The 15,723-nt window shown below is 47.7% G+C and overlaps 2 protein-coding genes across 3 annotated transcripts in view; both read left to right on the top strand.

Moving 5' to 3' along the window:
- LOC119449588 (uncharacterized) overlaps positions 1-15,723 on the top strand; it is a 378,080-nt gene that overhangs the window by 210,761 nt on the left and 151,596 nt on the right.
- LOC119449589 (uncharacterized) overlaps positions 1-15,723 on the top strand; it is a 137,638-nt gene that overhangs the window by 90,585 nt on the left and 31,330 nt on the right. Inside the window, exon 3 of one of the 2 annotated variants that reach the window (XM_049665324.1) lies at positions 2,167-2,244. The exons of the other annotated variant lie outside the window; for it this stretch is intronic. The gene's annotated coding sequence lies outside the window, so the exon portion shown is untranslated. The remainder of the gene's footprint in view (positions 1-2,166; positions 2,245-15,723) is intronic. 2 annotated transcript variants of the gene reach the window in all.

Genomic DNA, 15,723 nt, shown 5'->3' with positions numbered 1-15,723 from the left:
GGCCGTGTCCTCGCCTGGACCATTCTCTCGCCTGTGTTCTCTCGCTCTCTCGTACAAACACACGGACGTACAGCGCACACACGCCTCCCCCTTTCCTCCCAGCCAGCACCTCCTCGTACTCACATACACAAGCAAACACACGCGCGCGCCAACTTTCACGGAAAACGGCATGGCCGCCCCCTACTATCTCGCCTGAACACGCAGTGCCCGAAGTTCGGCCTGGAGCGCATCCCGCTTGTTGTCCGCTCCGAGAGACAACCGCCCGTTTGCAGATGTGCGAGGCGAAAGGGAGATGTTATGCACGTTGGAGGGTACAGCAAACAAAAACAGAGATCAAACAGAACTAGTATTACTTGAGTTTCAAGTCAACTCAGGCTACGTAGAAAGCCGAGGAGTGGAAGGGCGCTTTATTGTCCCTGACCGACAATGTTAACTGAACGAGGAAAGAAAATAAAGAAAGAAACGCGAAGGGAAGGGAAATGAGAGAGGAAGAAAGAAATGCGAGCCGAGTTATGCGGACTCGCGCGAGAAATTATGCGCGAACTGCAACGCGTAACGACGTCGTCGCTCATTATCGCGTAACAGTCGTTAATTACGACGGCGTTAGGTCATTATATCAGTGTTCTCCAAAAGCGGCCCTCTAGCTTTTGAAAATTGCGGAATGTTATCCGGCTTTTCTTCTTTTTTTTTTTTTGGCGGTGCGTGGTTTTTGACGAGTAGTTTTCCTCTAATTTATGTGTGTGTGTGTTTCTTTTTTTCTTGAGATGACTCGTGCAAAATTAGTAGCTGCTTGTAACTTGCCAAAGAATTTATGTGCGTAAGAGCGCGTGTCACTTTTATTTTGTATCTCGCGATTTAAAAAAATGAAAGTTTTGACACTATATAGGATGCTGAAGCGGAATCGTTGTTCTGTGGGTTCGTAGTAAACGGCATCGTCTTTTTTTATTTAGCAATTAACCTAAGAAATAATAAAAGGTATAGAGTTCAGGCCATATATAATTAATGTTTGTAGCTGTGCCAGGTTACGTTGTTGTGGAAAAAAAAGAAATTGGTTTAAGCGGGGCGAACCCACTTTGACACGCCATAACCAAAAAAAGATATTCCATTACTAAATGAATTTACACTTTAACGTAACTGGCAAGCAAATAATATCAAAACCTCAACCTGGACACCGAGAGAGAGAGAGAGAGAGAGAAGGTTTGGTGTAGCGTCCCTAATGAGAAACTGGAAAGGTTTGCATGGCGACGCGCGTAGCCTGTTACTCCAGTCAAATACGATGACAAGCGAATACCACCTACAGCTAGGACACACCCCACTCACACAACACACACATTCTCATGCGTGCAAAGCCAATCAGAGTATCTCGTTGAGTGGGCCGATATAATGAAGCGATTCCTTTGATCCCACGACTTTTATTTATTCATCCACCGCTCACATCCGGCCGATCGGGGTGATCATAGCGCAGGCGAAGCTCAGTTATGACCATTGCTTGTTAAAAGCGCCTTCGAAACGGGGGATACGCAAACTGCACTCGTTCCTGGTTCGTGTTTGGGTTTCTGTATATGTCCATGGCAGCAACTCTAGTACAAGTGTGTATTGCAGTTCAAGGTGCGATGATGTATGTTCAGCGCTGGCACAAAGTCAATCCTTTTGGATGCGGAGATTAATCCGGAGCCCTCCACTACGGCGTGCCTCATAATCAGAACTGGTTTTGGCACGTAAAACCCCAGAAAGAAGAAGAAGATGCGGAGATATTATCATAATCTTTAAGTTACACCCTATTTTATAGTGACCCTGAAATTTTTGGCGCAAGGAGCAGAGAGCGTTCTAAAACCACGCCCAAACAAGCAGCTCAACGTATTTAATATAGTCTTGGCACGAGCAGAATGATACCATTCAAGAATATTTAAAAGAAGCATTCAGCTCTTAGATGTTTTCGGAGGCTATAGCTGAATTTGCCATGACGTATGAAAGGACTCGCTCCGCACTGGACTATGTCGTTGAAACAAACTGCCTCGTGCCAAGAAATTGTGGTCATAGCTTTTACATTGTCTTTCTTATTTCCTACTCCACCGGCCCAGGCCATCTGGAATGTTGACACACGAGGGAATCTGTGAACGCAAGGTATCTTAACCTTCCTTTTTATTATTTTTCTACGGAACAAAGCTCAAGCACCATCCAGCCTAGGGAAAAATCGCCACAATTGGAGAATAGCTGGTGCAGAGCATCGGCGAAAACAAAAAGGTCCGAAAACCGTTTACATTAAGCGGGACTGGTCAACCAGCTTCGTGCATTTTGTAACGGCAAACGTGTCGACTTCGTCTTCCATCGTGCAGACGGGGCATATCCTTGGCAATATTGGGTCTGTTCCTCAAGCAGGAAAGCGGAACAAACGATAGAAAATCACCGGCCGGGCTCCCACTTACGTTTCTCCGGTGCAGCTCCTCTCCCATTCGTAATGCAACCCTTCGTCCGCGGAGCTTTCTTCTTCGACAACTTTTGGTTTCCTGCTTCGGTAGGCCCAAATCAGCGGGAAGATCCGAGTGCTAGAATATCCACACACGCAAAAAGAACTAAAGAATTTAAAAAAGACTGCTTATCCCGCATTGCATTGATCGCTAAGGTGGAATGTAGATTCCGACGCACATTTCACCTTGATGTCGCCCCGAAACAAGAACGTATCACCGGATCGGCCAGCGCTGCCTCCATCGTGTCACTGCCTTCTCGCGTCTTTACATCTATTCATTCCTGGGTCGTCTCATTCAAATTCCCTTTAAAAAAATGAAAAGAGGCGGCGGCACATTCGTCGCAATCTCGAAACCAACGGTGTAGATCTCGAGCATACCTTTGAAAAAAAAAATAGAAAAAGAAAGAGAAATCTGTTTCAACCCAAAACAACGCAGGAATGCGGGAGCTGAGCGTCCCTTCTCCCCTGCGCTGCGACGTGTCAGTCTCTTCCTTAAACACTTATACGACCGGCGCTGACATGCTGACACGCGCGCCTATTTATTTATTTATTTTCACCCGTCCTGCGGTGGCCGTTCCAGGAGCCGTCTTTTCCATTCTCCGCGTCCCTCCTCTGCCGTTGTCTGCACCGCGTTTACCTACACTGTTTTCTTTATTTCGTTGTCCTGCCGCTCTCGCGCCGTTGGAGTAGCTACGCACAGTTCGCGGACAGAGCACTCCTTTTCCCGTGTTTCGGCTCGTCGAGCTTGGAATCTCTATTGTGCCCTTTCGTCCCCTCGAAGCCGGCATGCGCATGCTTCCTGTCCTTCAGCGTTTCCCTTCCTTTTTTTATCTCCCTATTTCTTTGTTCCAGCGCCGTTGATGCACTCGCATCTACTTTATTTTCTTTGTGTTCTTATTGCTCAACCGGATGAGCCCAGCGAACCAGAGACGGAGTTAAAGAAATACGTGACAGTATGGAGAAAAAATCACGCGTGCTGCAACCACCACTAAAGGCTTTCGATTCTTTCTTTCTTTCTTTCTTTCTTTCTTTCTTTCTTTCTTTCTTTCTTTCTTTCTTTCTTTCTTTCTTTCTTCCTTTCTCTCTTTCTTTCTTTCTTTCTTTCTTTCTTTATCTGTGCACTGCATCCTTGCAACCGGGTTTATGTGGAGGCAAATTTGAAAGTATATTACCCATTGGCTGACTGGTGTATGTAGTCTATAGGCGCTTCGCTTCTGTCTGGATGGTGGCGCGGCCGCACCGCAGAGGACCTAGTTTTCTGCTCGGCCGCACGGGATCACAGTTTCCTCTTCGGCATCAGCGACGAGTGGTAGTTGCTAGGCTTAGCAAAGAAAAAAACCCGGGACAGCCCAGAGATTGGTTCTCCTAGTCGTGTACGGCCAACACCGCCTAGATAGCTCAAGGCCTACGCACTCCTATCTATGACGTCATGCTAACTGGCCCGAAATTTCCATTGCCAAGACTGGCGTGACGAAATCGGTGACGTCAAAATCACTGTTGCTTACGCGGGAGCATCCCCATTAGATTCTATGGTAGTTGGGCCCGGTAGCATGACCTCATAGATCAGAGTGCGTAGGCCTTGTGCTATCTAGGTGGTGTTGGTACGGCTACACTAGTATGAGTATTTGTATCCGGGTACATAGCTCGGATGCGTCATAGTTGTAACTCGCGTTAATGCAGGGGGCGCTTTTTTATCCCTGAACGTAATTCTTAATGATCGTCCCCAGTACATAAGTTATTTTAATCTTTTTTTGTACAAACAGCGACAGATTGAAACGACCTCCCAATATACGTCGTGGAACAACCTTCCATTTTACCACGTTCAAGAATTGCGCAGAAACGAATAATCTGTAAACTTGGTGCACTCTGCATGCGACACTCCTTAACAACGGATCTATGCCGTTATAAATGAAGAAACAGAATGCATATATACATAACATACGCCGAAACAATTAAATACGAAGATGGCTGGCCTCCTGGGGCTCGCTTTTACGCTGCGTACCCTTACAAAAGTATTATAACTAAATATTCCATAGCTTTTCTACAGAAGATTGATTGAAAGCTTTAGAAGCCCACCAGTGAATTTATAAAATACCATTAATGATTTTCGTAAAGGAACTTTACCCAAACCTGGGCAGCGGCCTGCTTGATGAAAGGTAAAAAAAAAAAAAAGTAATCTTGGTTTACCGTGTCTTCACTCTGATACGCGGAAAGGAAAGCGCCAAGCTCCGCCGCTCTTGTGCTATTTGCTATTGCTTATATTTTTACAGCCTGGCGACCACTGATAGTACTGTCAATGGTCGCGGGGCTCAGTTAAAAATAGCGATGTGAAATATGCCTACTTACTTAAGCGTGTTTGACGCCGTTATTCCCAACTAAGACACGTTTCGCCTCAGCAAGACAGTGTTTGCAGTGAAGCACGCTTTCAAGAGAAAAGGTGCGCACGCGCGCGCGCGTGTGTGCGTGTGTGCGTGTGCATGTGTGCGTGTGTGTGCGTGTGTGCGTGTGCGCGTGTGTGCGTGTGCGCGTGTGCGCGTGCGTGTGCGTGTGTGTGTGTGTGTGTGTGTGTGTGTGTGTGTGTGTGTGTGTGTGTGTGTGTGTGTGTGTGCGTGTGTGTGCGTGTGCGTGTGCGTGCGCGCGCGTGCATGCATTGAGAGAAGAGGAAGAGGGTGTGGAGCTTTATTTTCATGGAGATAAAATCGTACCTCTCTGTGGCTCATCTAAATGTTTGCACGGCCATGCCCATAGACTGCGGCCCACGCCGGCTGGGAAATGCCAGCCAGCGGGACGCAGCAGGGACGCACACGGTTCCAGCCACTATAAACGCAGTTCCGGCCGCCTACACGCCGTGTTGGCTGACGGAGCCAATTTGCCACCTGCGTGTGCGCGTACGCGCGCTGCGGCTCGGTGTTGCTTGTGTCAGCACCGGGTGCTAACCTGATCGGAATTCGCGTTGGCGGCGGGGCGCCCGAAATCGATACCACTGGTCACCGCGTGTTTGCCTTCGCTGCCGCCTCCCCCGTTGACTGCAGCCCGAGCACCTGCTTCTATGCCGGTTCTAATATAGAGAAACGGAGGCCTTGAGCCACGTTATTTGAATATTTTTTATAGTGGGGCTGTCGCAACGAATACCGGGATTAAGATTTTGCGCGGCCGTCAGATTACATCACGAGCCCAAATTGAAACACAAATTTTAAAAACGCACAACGGCTAAAGCCTGAAATGGGGAATCGTCGTAGAAGTCATCGCTAGTCATACTTATTAGCCTCCAGAGCTTACCGTCCTAGATTGACTCGCACAAATATCGCGCTTACTGCTGATTCGCACGTCACTTTAAGTTTTTTATGCAAACGATATTTTGCGGCACGATTTCACGCAAGCAATAAATGTTTCTCTCTTTTTATTTTTTAGTGCCGAGCGTCTTAATGTAGTGCTTGCTTAATTGATGCACTGCTACAAATATTTTTTTCATAATGACAAGGGTTTGTAAGCAACACCAGAACCCCCTACAATTAAATTGACCTTTTTCTTTTTTTTTAAGGGGGGGGGGGGTGCTGAGAGAATTTATACATTGCAAATTTAAGCTTCCTTCTAGAAATTAACAACTGCTACGTGCTATAGAGTGCATAGGTTGCACTACAAAGATACGTTGTTACATTGCTTAACTAGAAACTAGATGCGTTGAATTGTAACATAATTTGATTTCCTTAGTGATCTGGACCACCACGATTTCTTTTTGCCACGCATTAGATTTCCTCTCCTCATGCTTGCAGAATTGCAACTTCTCCTTCATTCTTTCTGTCGACATCATCGAGGTTTTCAGTTACCATAGCAGCGGTCACGACAACAAGAACGCTAAATTCGCGGCGCTGACATACGAACACTAAAACAGCGGGAATATCGAGAGAGAAAAAAAATCATCATGGTGCCTTTATAACGTCTCCTCCTCTCCCTCTCATCCCGTACTTTCTCTCGCGCCTACTCTCTGTGGCAGACATGTGTCCTATCATAACACGTGGAATATGCGTTAGCATCCGCAGAGTAAATAATACTTGTAAGATGCCATATGGCCACTAATTGTAGTGCCTAATGTCCATCTGGACCATATTATCGCTTACAAACATCAATGCGAGTGTGCTCGCTTCCTTGTTCTAAAAGAGCGGCTTCACTGCATACGCCTTCAAGATTGACCTCCCAAAATATTTGCTCCGCTAGCCTGTGCATTCCATAGCCTGGGGGTTTCTTTAGCGTGCGCGAACAATACCAATGACGTCGATGTAAGGAAACGTTTAACAGCAGTGTAATTTTATATAACTTACGGCCGCCTGTAGGCCAGTTAATCAAGCGACTGAATGTGTTCCCTGCCGACCCGTGGTACCTAAAACCCTTATTATTATAATTTTTCATCCCGTGAATATTGCATGCCTAGATGAGCAGCAAATTTTTTTTCCCAACTCTGCGAAGGCTCCTAGAACCGCCCGCGGCTTCCGCCTTTCCGGTCACGTCCTTCGGCTCTGAACGCGGCTGTCTTTCGCCTCCTGTGCTTCTTCGCGAAGCTTCGAGCGAGGCACTTGGAGATGCAACGTCGCGACTGCATTTTCAGGTACTCCTTTATTGTTTGTATTTTTCCCCGCTTGACTCGGCGATGCGCGACAGTAGTTTCGCGGGAATATGCAGCGTAAGCCATTAAAGAAAGTGACCGAGAAACTCATGCGGCAAGAGAGAGAGAGAGAGAGCGTGAGTTTCTATGGACGAACGGGTACTCTATCTAGCGGGTACCTGAAGGCCGCTCGCTGTGGCCACGCAGAGACGTGGTTTGCATACACTCCGAACCACTAAATCTGGGCAGTGATGTGAAAGCATACTATATGGGCCGGATCCGTAGTGATTTTCTTTTTTTTACTTCCTGAAGATTGTCTGTCATTGGCTTCCTGGCTGTCCACTTGTTCGCAATCACTACTGCGCAGCATCCACTTTTTCTTTTCTTGCTTTTTATTTTGATGACGCGAAAAGTAGGTAAGAGGCTTACCTACTTTCTTCTCGAACGCGATTTGAGAGCCTACGTCTCTGCTCGACTTGGCCGAGCGAAATGCAGCACCACCTCTGGGCAAACCCGTTATCCGCGGTACTTGAGCGCCATATGCAATCTTCGTGACTTATCGTCACGACAATGTATATCAGAGGCCATATAGGGTCTTGCACTTTCAATTTTCAACTCGTGAATACCTGTTGTACCGCTTTAGTTTCTCTTTTTTTTCTGATTATTTCTACATTTAAGTTAAAAAGAATCGTTAAATTTTTCCTATGATTTACCTGGCTTTATTTATTTATTTATCTCAGTACTCTCAGGGCCAAAGGCATTACAGAGAGGAGGGGCGTACAAAATCGGCGGCAGTTTCTTAAATTTGTTGACGTCGATGATGGCAGCGATGAAGGCAGGGCGATGGTTCCAGTCATTTCCAATAGATTATTTGCTCCAGTATGATTGTAACTAACAAAAAACGCCCCCATCGATTCTCCTTACTCTCGCTTTGTGGTGTAATTTGTTTTGTTTTGATATCACGAAGTCTCTTTTCTGTCCCTCTTTCGTTGTTGTATTTTTACTGTTCGCCTTGTAGCTCCGCCGCAATAATGTCATCTAGGCGCATCTAGTATTATGAATGAATTAATGAACTTGATGAAATCAAGGAGGGGAGCGGGACTCTGCGATTTCTGACACATAAATTCGTAATCACGCTTATTCAGCGTCTTCTCCAAGGTACTGGAATGAAAATGTGTTTCTCGGTGAACTCACGATTGCAGGAATCTGTGGAGGGTGTGATTGAAGGGCATTGAGTGCCACTGGCGGCGGCCGAGCACTGTTCTACCCTTCGCGATCTGGGGGCAGAGCACCGAGTCGAGGCATATTTCTGAGTGCCGAGGTTATTCGTCTTAACAATGAATTACTATGCGTAGTAATTGATTAGTATGCACCAAACTACCTCAGTAGCGTGTTCTTAGTCATCTTACAATGGTAATGGCTGCTCTTTTTTCACTTAGGAATGGGAAAAGGCTCTATGGGGAAAGGTTCTTGATCCCCAATGTCTTTGCCAATCCGGGCCCTGTGACCATTTGCAAAAGTTTGCGTTTCTTATAGCAGTTTGCAAGAACGGGTATACCTATTAATGGTGACAGCGAACGCAATGACAGCGAAGTGCCAGGTAATTACTAACAGAGTTTACGAATATAGGTTGCACGGCGAATTCAGCCTCGGGGTCCCGGTTTAGAAAGCTGCCCTTACTTGTAGAATGTTTTGTGATTGCATATTCTCGCCTAACATGTCATTGGTGAAAGTAAATGACCATGCCACGGGATTCGTTCGCTTACGAACTGTTTTACGTGCGCAAAGCTTCGCTAATTCAAACTCCGAATTTCGTTGGCATTGGTATTGGAGGTAGTGCAGCGACTATGTTTATTAGCGTTTGTTCTGTCTTCTGCCGAGCCGACTGGAAATAGTTATTAGAAAAATGTCATCTGTATCGGTGAATTCAGAGAACGATAGATTTGAGATAGAGAGAACTTTAAGGAAAACGTTTATTGTGGGAGTCTCTTTGTGGCGATAAAAAATTGTACATGTAAATAACACAAGAAAACCCCTGTCGCTAAAACATGATGTTGAGGCCTTAAGAACAGTTTATCCGCAATACTTCGCCCGAGCTGCCTAAGAAATGAAGAAGCTTCATTTCTTAGCGAGGAAGTGAGTACAAGTGCCGAGTTCCTTTTGTTGCTTTCTTCTTCTTTTTCTGAGTTCCTTCCTCCATTGATGCTTTGTTAAAAGTGAGCGTGCCAGGCCCTGAGGACGTAGTTCTTCTCTACGCGCCTTTACACATCCATTGGACGCGGGCATTTCAAATGCATATGCGCAAAACACAAAAAAAACGTGTTTTCCTTTCTCTATCACCAACTCCACTAAACCGTCACCCATCCATTTCCTCGCGATCGTAATTCACCTTCTCAACATAAAATTTCATGACGCTCATCTTTTCATCCCCGAAACCCTCGCGTTCATCTTAATCCTTCTCTCGTTTTTCGGCACCTCTTTTGTAATTTTCTTTTTCGCTTTGCGGTCCTCTCGTGCCAGGGCCGAACAAGCGCCCGCGGCTCTCATCATTTTGCCTGAGAAGCTGTTTTCTCCTCCAACTTAAATGCCAAGTCTCGTGTTTTTTTTTTTTTTTTTTTTTTTTTTTTTTTTTTTAGGAACGAAGCGACAAATCGCAAGGAAAAATAAACATAAAACGATACACCATTGCATTAGACTGCTGGGTTCTTCCTTCTCTTACGCGCGTGACGCCGAATACCAAAGGACGAGGCAGAGAGGAAGGAGTGGTAATTTCAAACTCGGGCGCTCGCATTTGTTGCCCCACGACAGCTTTCACTTCCCAGGTGCGGCTACAAAGACGACAGCCGCGCGGCAAGAAAAAACTGAAGTTGGACGGCGGTGAAGGGGCCTCCCTCTCTCTCCGAGTATTGGGATCTGAAAAAAACAAAACAGAAAAACCTACGTGCTCGATGTCGTTTAGCATCAAGTTCTTCGCGGGAGCGCCGCCGAAAGCAGCATCAACAACGCCTCGAAATGCAGCTCTCGCCTTAAGTGCGGTGCGGATCGGGCCACGTGCACCGCGGGGGAGTCTTAATTGAAAGCCGCACTCCTTGCCACATTACCGGCACCGAGAGCGGCTTCCCTATTCGGCGTCCCCACGTGCGCCGAAACGACGAGAGAACCGAAGTTTGGAGGCGTGCCCCGCATCGCTAAGACAGCACCGCACATTGGAAGCTACGCAGTGCTGGCGTCGACTAATGGCGTGCGCGCGTAAGCGCAATAACGGTACACGTGAGGATGCAGCCACGCGTTTATGCGTGCAATTGTGTCGCCCGCGTACGCTTCGCATTATCACTCGGTCGCCCATCTCTTGCTACGGAAATAACGCCGAATGTAATCTCCAAACTTCCCGCTTCGCATAGAGCCCCCCGGAGAAGGGTACGATATATGGAGAAGGGTATGCATTATGAAGAGAATAAAAGATATAAAAGGAATCGGCCCGCGAAAGTCCAAACAATGCATCTGACAATTGAACTTGCATACAGTCTCAATGCTTTAAAACACACACACACACACACACACACACACACACACACACACACACACACACACACACGCACACGCACACGCACACACACACACACACACACACACACACACACACACACACACACACACACACACACACACACACACACACACACACACACAGTAGTGCTTTTAGAGCAAGTCGGGCTAGTGTCGGCTTGGACCCTGGATGAAAGTGTCCACGATGATGTGACAAATGTCTTGCAGTTTACGAGGCAATTTTAAGTGGCGCCAGTGACTTCCAGTGTGCACGCACAGCGAGGGGACGAAGCGCGATAAGTCTGGTACAGCCACGGGCCCTGGGGCCGAATCAACAACGCTTAACGGTCCTAAGTGTTATTTGCCATTGGCCGGTCGCATTCCCTAATAATATCAGGGTTGGGGAAATTTTTTTTCTTACGAACAGTTGTGACGTAAGGGATATTGAGAATACGGGCCCGGATGTTCAGCTATAGTTGAGATAGTTACGATGTCCGAGCTTCGTGAGCGCGGCCCCCCTATAAACAGGGAATAACAACAAGGATAAACTTTCTTGGTGTCACGCATGCCTGCAGTATCTCCGATTACGAAGCCACGGGAAGTAAACGTGCAAAGAAAAAAAATTGAGAGATACGCCCCTTTATATAGACAGAGGTGACGTAATATCATGCTCCCTCGCCTGTGTTCCGAGCTGTGTGCAAACACGCATTCTGGCTCGCTACCTTAGCTCTGGCTCTACCTTGCCGGTACACGCGCGCTTTGCGCGTTGGTATGCTCATCGGCCTAGAAAAACACCGAGGAGAGCGAAACACGGAGGAGAGAAAACACTGGGAGAGCCGCTGACGCTCGACGAGCCGAGGGCCCGAGTTTAAAGCCTCACCATAGCTGCGGAAGGGCGCGTATAATTAAATCTGGAACGCTCGCGGCGCGTCGCTTGGCAGGAGCTGCAGCCGCGGGAAAAACGGATAAGCGAGACGAATGACCGCGCCTCATTGGCCGGGCGCCAGCCATCGCGAGGCCAATCAGCCGATGCGATCCGGCACGATGAGATAAGCTCGCCGCCGGAAAATCTCATCAGCCAGTGGGCGGCGGCTGAGCAAGGACGGTCGCGTGAGAAAGAAAATAAAGATAACAAAGTACAGAAAGAGAAAGAACGGCGCAACGCAGAGTGCAAATGCGGAGAGCAAACGAAGTGCGCTCTTTTCCATTTCTGTGCACCAGTGCGTCAGTTCAGTGAACAAAATGAACAATGTGTTTCTTTCTCTCGTTCAAATGAAATGAAGACGCATTTGTCGGGTCGGGCCCTTTGCAGGGCACAGATGTATCAGGTGTGCTGGCAACGGAGTTCGTTAAAACCCTCAAAAACTATTAAAAAAGCATGGGTCAACCTAACGGCATAAACTTGTCACTTTGCGACCACAAGGCGCTACGTAATAAGTGCATATCGGCCCGATCCTTCCAACAGTGTTGAAGGAAGGAATAGATAAGAACAGGAAGGAGAAGGTGGCCAGTCATGTTTTCACCAGCAGCGTACAACTCTGTCCGTTACCCAGTGACCATTATCGCACAAACTTTAGATCACAATTTGCCAAGAAAGCTTTTGAGAGGAGTAGGAGGAAAGGCAGAAAAGTAAAAAAAAAATGTGAATGAGGGAAACATTACAAGCGTGAACACGTGGTGCTGCCCATCATGCCTACGATCGGTCATTCAGGCTAACGGATATCATAAAGTGGGGTAACGCCCTCGTCGCTTTGTAAGCCGGCGACGCGTGGGACCATGGTCCAAGAATCTTTGTCTCGAAGGATGGTCTGCGATCTGGGCCGTTTATCGCGGTCCGCAGAATGTAGCGTACGACGTTGTAATGATGACAAAAACACAATACGTGTTCATTTGTCTCTTCAGAGTTGCACGAGTCACTCACGGGTGCGTCTGCCATTCTTATTAGAAATTACTATACAGGCTTTCGTAGAAGCCACCCAGATCGTGCAAAATAAAGTTGCATCACTGTGTGAAATGTGCGTGGCATTTGCAGCTTGAAAGAAGGATCCAATCTGTGGAGACGACAGTTGGAAATAATTTTCGCAGTCTTTGTACTACGCTACCTGGCTGTCGCACCTACACTTTCAAGCTACGCTTGTATATACATGCTTGTGGTGGTCAACAGCACAATAAACGGAGATGAACAGAAGGAACGCCTTCTACCTTCGGTTAGTCTACGTTTTCTGTGCCGTTTACCGTCACAAGCCATGTTAAATCAACTAGCCCGACGTCGCAAGCTTCTGCATACTATATTCCTTTGGCATTTCGCAACGAACGTGGAAATATTTCAAGAACTACTGTCACTGGCTGACCGCCTCAGCTATTATTCTGTCGATTATAAGAATTATGTCAGCTTTCCCTTACGACCTACATCGCACGAAGCGCTTTGCCATTATACGGATCCGAAGCATGACGAAAGAATAAATCGTGTCATTCCTAAATTGCGCACAGCGTAATCGAATCATCGAGAATCTGGTGCAATAAATGTTCCTATTTCTCTCTGTCCAAATGAAACAGAGTCTGATCACTTAAGAGCGATGACGTTTCACTCTTCCAAGTGCACCGTCGTCAGCCACTACCGCAACTGCCGGTTGCTGCACAGAACTGACGAAGACTGAGCGCGCGTCGTCCGTTACGGAGCCTGTGATCGCTCCTCCTCGCCTATACTTGGTGAGGATCGAGGAAGAGGGGCACTAGCCACTCGCAATCGAGAATAATAGAGGAGACGCGGCCAGGATCCACTGGCTCTCCAGGCGAAGACGACTATACGTGCGGGCTACGTCCATCTAGGGTCGGCCGATATATGTGGCGGCAGAGGAGAAAGATGTGCCGGCCGCCACATGCAACCCCCCGCGCGCACTAGATGTGTGCGAGCGCTTCGTCGGCGGCGCTCGGTCGTCCCAGTGTGTTTACGACCAATTTGTAAGCCCCGCGCTCACTTATTTGTGCCTGTGGGTCCCATCATTCTTGATACAAGTCAGCACGTGCCTGCCCCTTCTCATTCTCGCTTTTTTTTTTTTCGTTTTCTCTTCCTGCTTTTCCTGCACTGCTTTATTGATTTTCCCCCTCTACATTATTTCGCTTACCTCTACAGGCATTGGCTTTGCTAAGTTGTGCAACAGTTGGTATTCGCGTGATTCCATACTCGCCCGCGGGCGACGTTGCAGCAAGAAAAGTTTGACCAGTTTTCCAGGATTCCCAACGGTGTTTGGTCGCAAGAAGTAGCGAAGGACGGCGTGAAGTGCTTTGAAGGCGCGTATTGGTGAGGGAGAACAGGCCTTGCTCTTTTATTTCGTTTTCCCTTTTATGAGTTGTCTGGCTGGTCGTTCAGCCCACTTGTGCAACAGTTGGTTTCCTCGTTTTCCGCGCGATGGCTCCTGGCGAAATAACGGCTGACAGCGCGAGAAGAACGTAAGGTTTATGTCCCGTTCGAGAGGATTTACCGTTACAGCGCCGCTTATTACTAGTAGCAGCAGTGGTTTGTGAGCTTCTTCGGCGTTCTCCTCAGCCGGCAGGCTGTAAAGAGAATCGTGCTGCTTCGCCCTGATCTCGTAGACATTTTTTGCTCGAAGTGCGTGGACTTTCTGCAGGGTGTTACAAACGGGTAGTCAGGAAAAACCCAAGGATTCTCGCAGGGAAGATAGTGATGACAGTTTTGTATTGGGGACGAAGGTTACTTCAAGTTGGCATTAGCAAATCCGTCTTAAGATATTTACTCAATAAGAGGCCGTTACAGAGATTTCTCTGTTATAACGTGACTAATGCAGTCGCCAAAAAAACAAGTTTTTGCGTGCAGTCATTGACTCGGCACTGCTCAGTCTGTGCGATTTTTTGTTTTGTGGCGCTGAGCAAACCTGTTATCGTTCGCGCACGTTGTCTTGACAGCCTCCTCCATCTCGGCGAAGTCGACGTGCCCACATTGCTTGTACATTGCCATACCCAGTACTTTTGTTTCGTTGTTTTTCCTAATTACATCTCATATTTATTATCACTGACTCTACGCGGAGGAAGAGATAACGCCTGTCACACGCGAAACACTGAAGGCGGGCAGCTTTGCGCGGCGCTGCAGCAGGACGTTGCAGTTTATTCCGTGAGCTGACCTTGCCGCCTTTGCGCAAGGCTGTCAGGCAAAGTGGGCGTCGGGTGAATGTTTAGACGACACCAAGGGCAGCGCCCGCGTGCGAGCATAGGAACCAAGGAGATTAATCTGTCAAGATTTTAAGGCCTTCAAACAAGCCTGTCTAAAGAAGGAGATGCTACTCTGCCATGCGTTCCTCTTCTTATCTTTTTATCTTTTTTTATTAATTTTAATGTCCTAACTACTGCCATCCGCGGCTGAACAGAAGGCACGTTCAAGCCTAACGAGCCCTCTCTTCCTTTTCTAAAGTCCGCCTTTCTCCCTTATCCATTTTTGTTTCCCTACGCCAGCTAGAGCACGCCAGCTTTGCTGAAGAGAACTAATAAGGAAGACCGTGCAATAAGCCCTGATGTGGTGCGGATGTACTACGGTTGCAGGTGCAGTAACTCGCAAGATTCGTTTGCGTGATACCGACGTGAGAGGGTCAGTTTCGAAGCCGGGCTGAGGCACCCCTGGCTCGACTGCGCGCTAACACAAGATTGTTCCTTAAAGGCCGCGATCCAAGCTGCAGCGGAGGCGAGACGGTATACTAGAGCTCGCAAACACATTATTTGATTCTTCGTAGCTTGGCTGCAAACGATCCAGTCGATTCGTTCGTGTCTAGACATGCGCCATCAAACGACTCAATGTACTCGTTCGCGTCTAGACATGCACTTTGCCAAGCCGGTCGGGCCGAGTCAACCTCTCGTGCAGGAAGGTGGGTTGACCCATATCAGCCTTGCAGCTCGCGTAGTATTGGTCGGGTTTGTGTATGTCTTCTGCTAGTTTCGCGCTAAGCCCCAGTAGAAAAGTGCGTAGACTTCACTCGTCCGATGGACGTTTACCGCAAAGTTGTTATCGGAACACGGCTGAACTTGGTTGGAAAATACATAGAGACGCAAAGGACACAGCGCTTCGCGTTCCACTTGGCCAGCTCAGCAGCGTCATTCGTTC

The sequence above is a fragment of the Dermacentor silvarum genome, chromosome 4 (assembly GCF_013339745.2).
Source record: "Dermacentor silvarum isolate Dsil-2018 chromosome 4, BIME_Dsil_1.4, whole genome shotgun sequence".
NCBI classification, from domain to species: domain Eukaryota; kingdom Metazoa; phylum Arthropoda; class Arachnida; order Ixodida; family Ixodidae; genus Dermacentor; species Dermacentor silvarum.
This window is presented reverse-complemented; position numbering and strand designations above follow the sequence as displayed.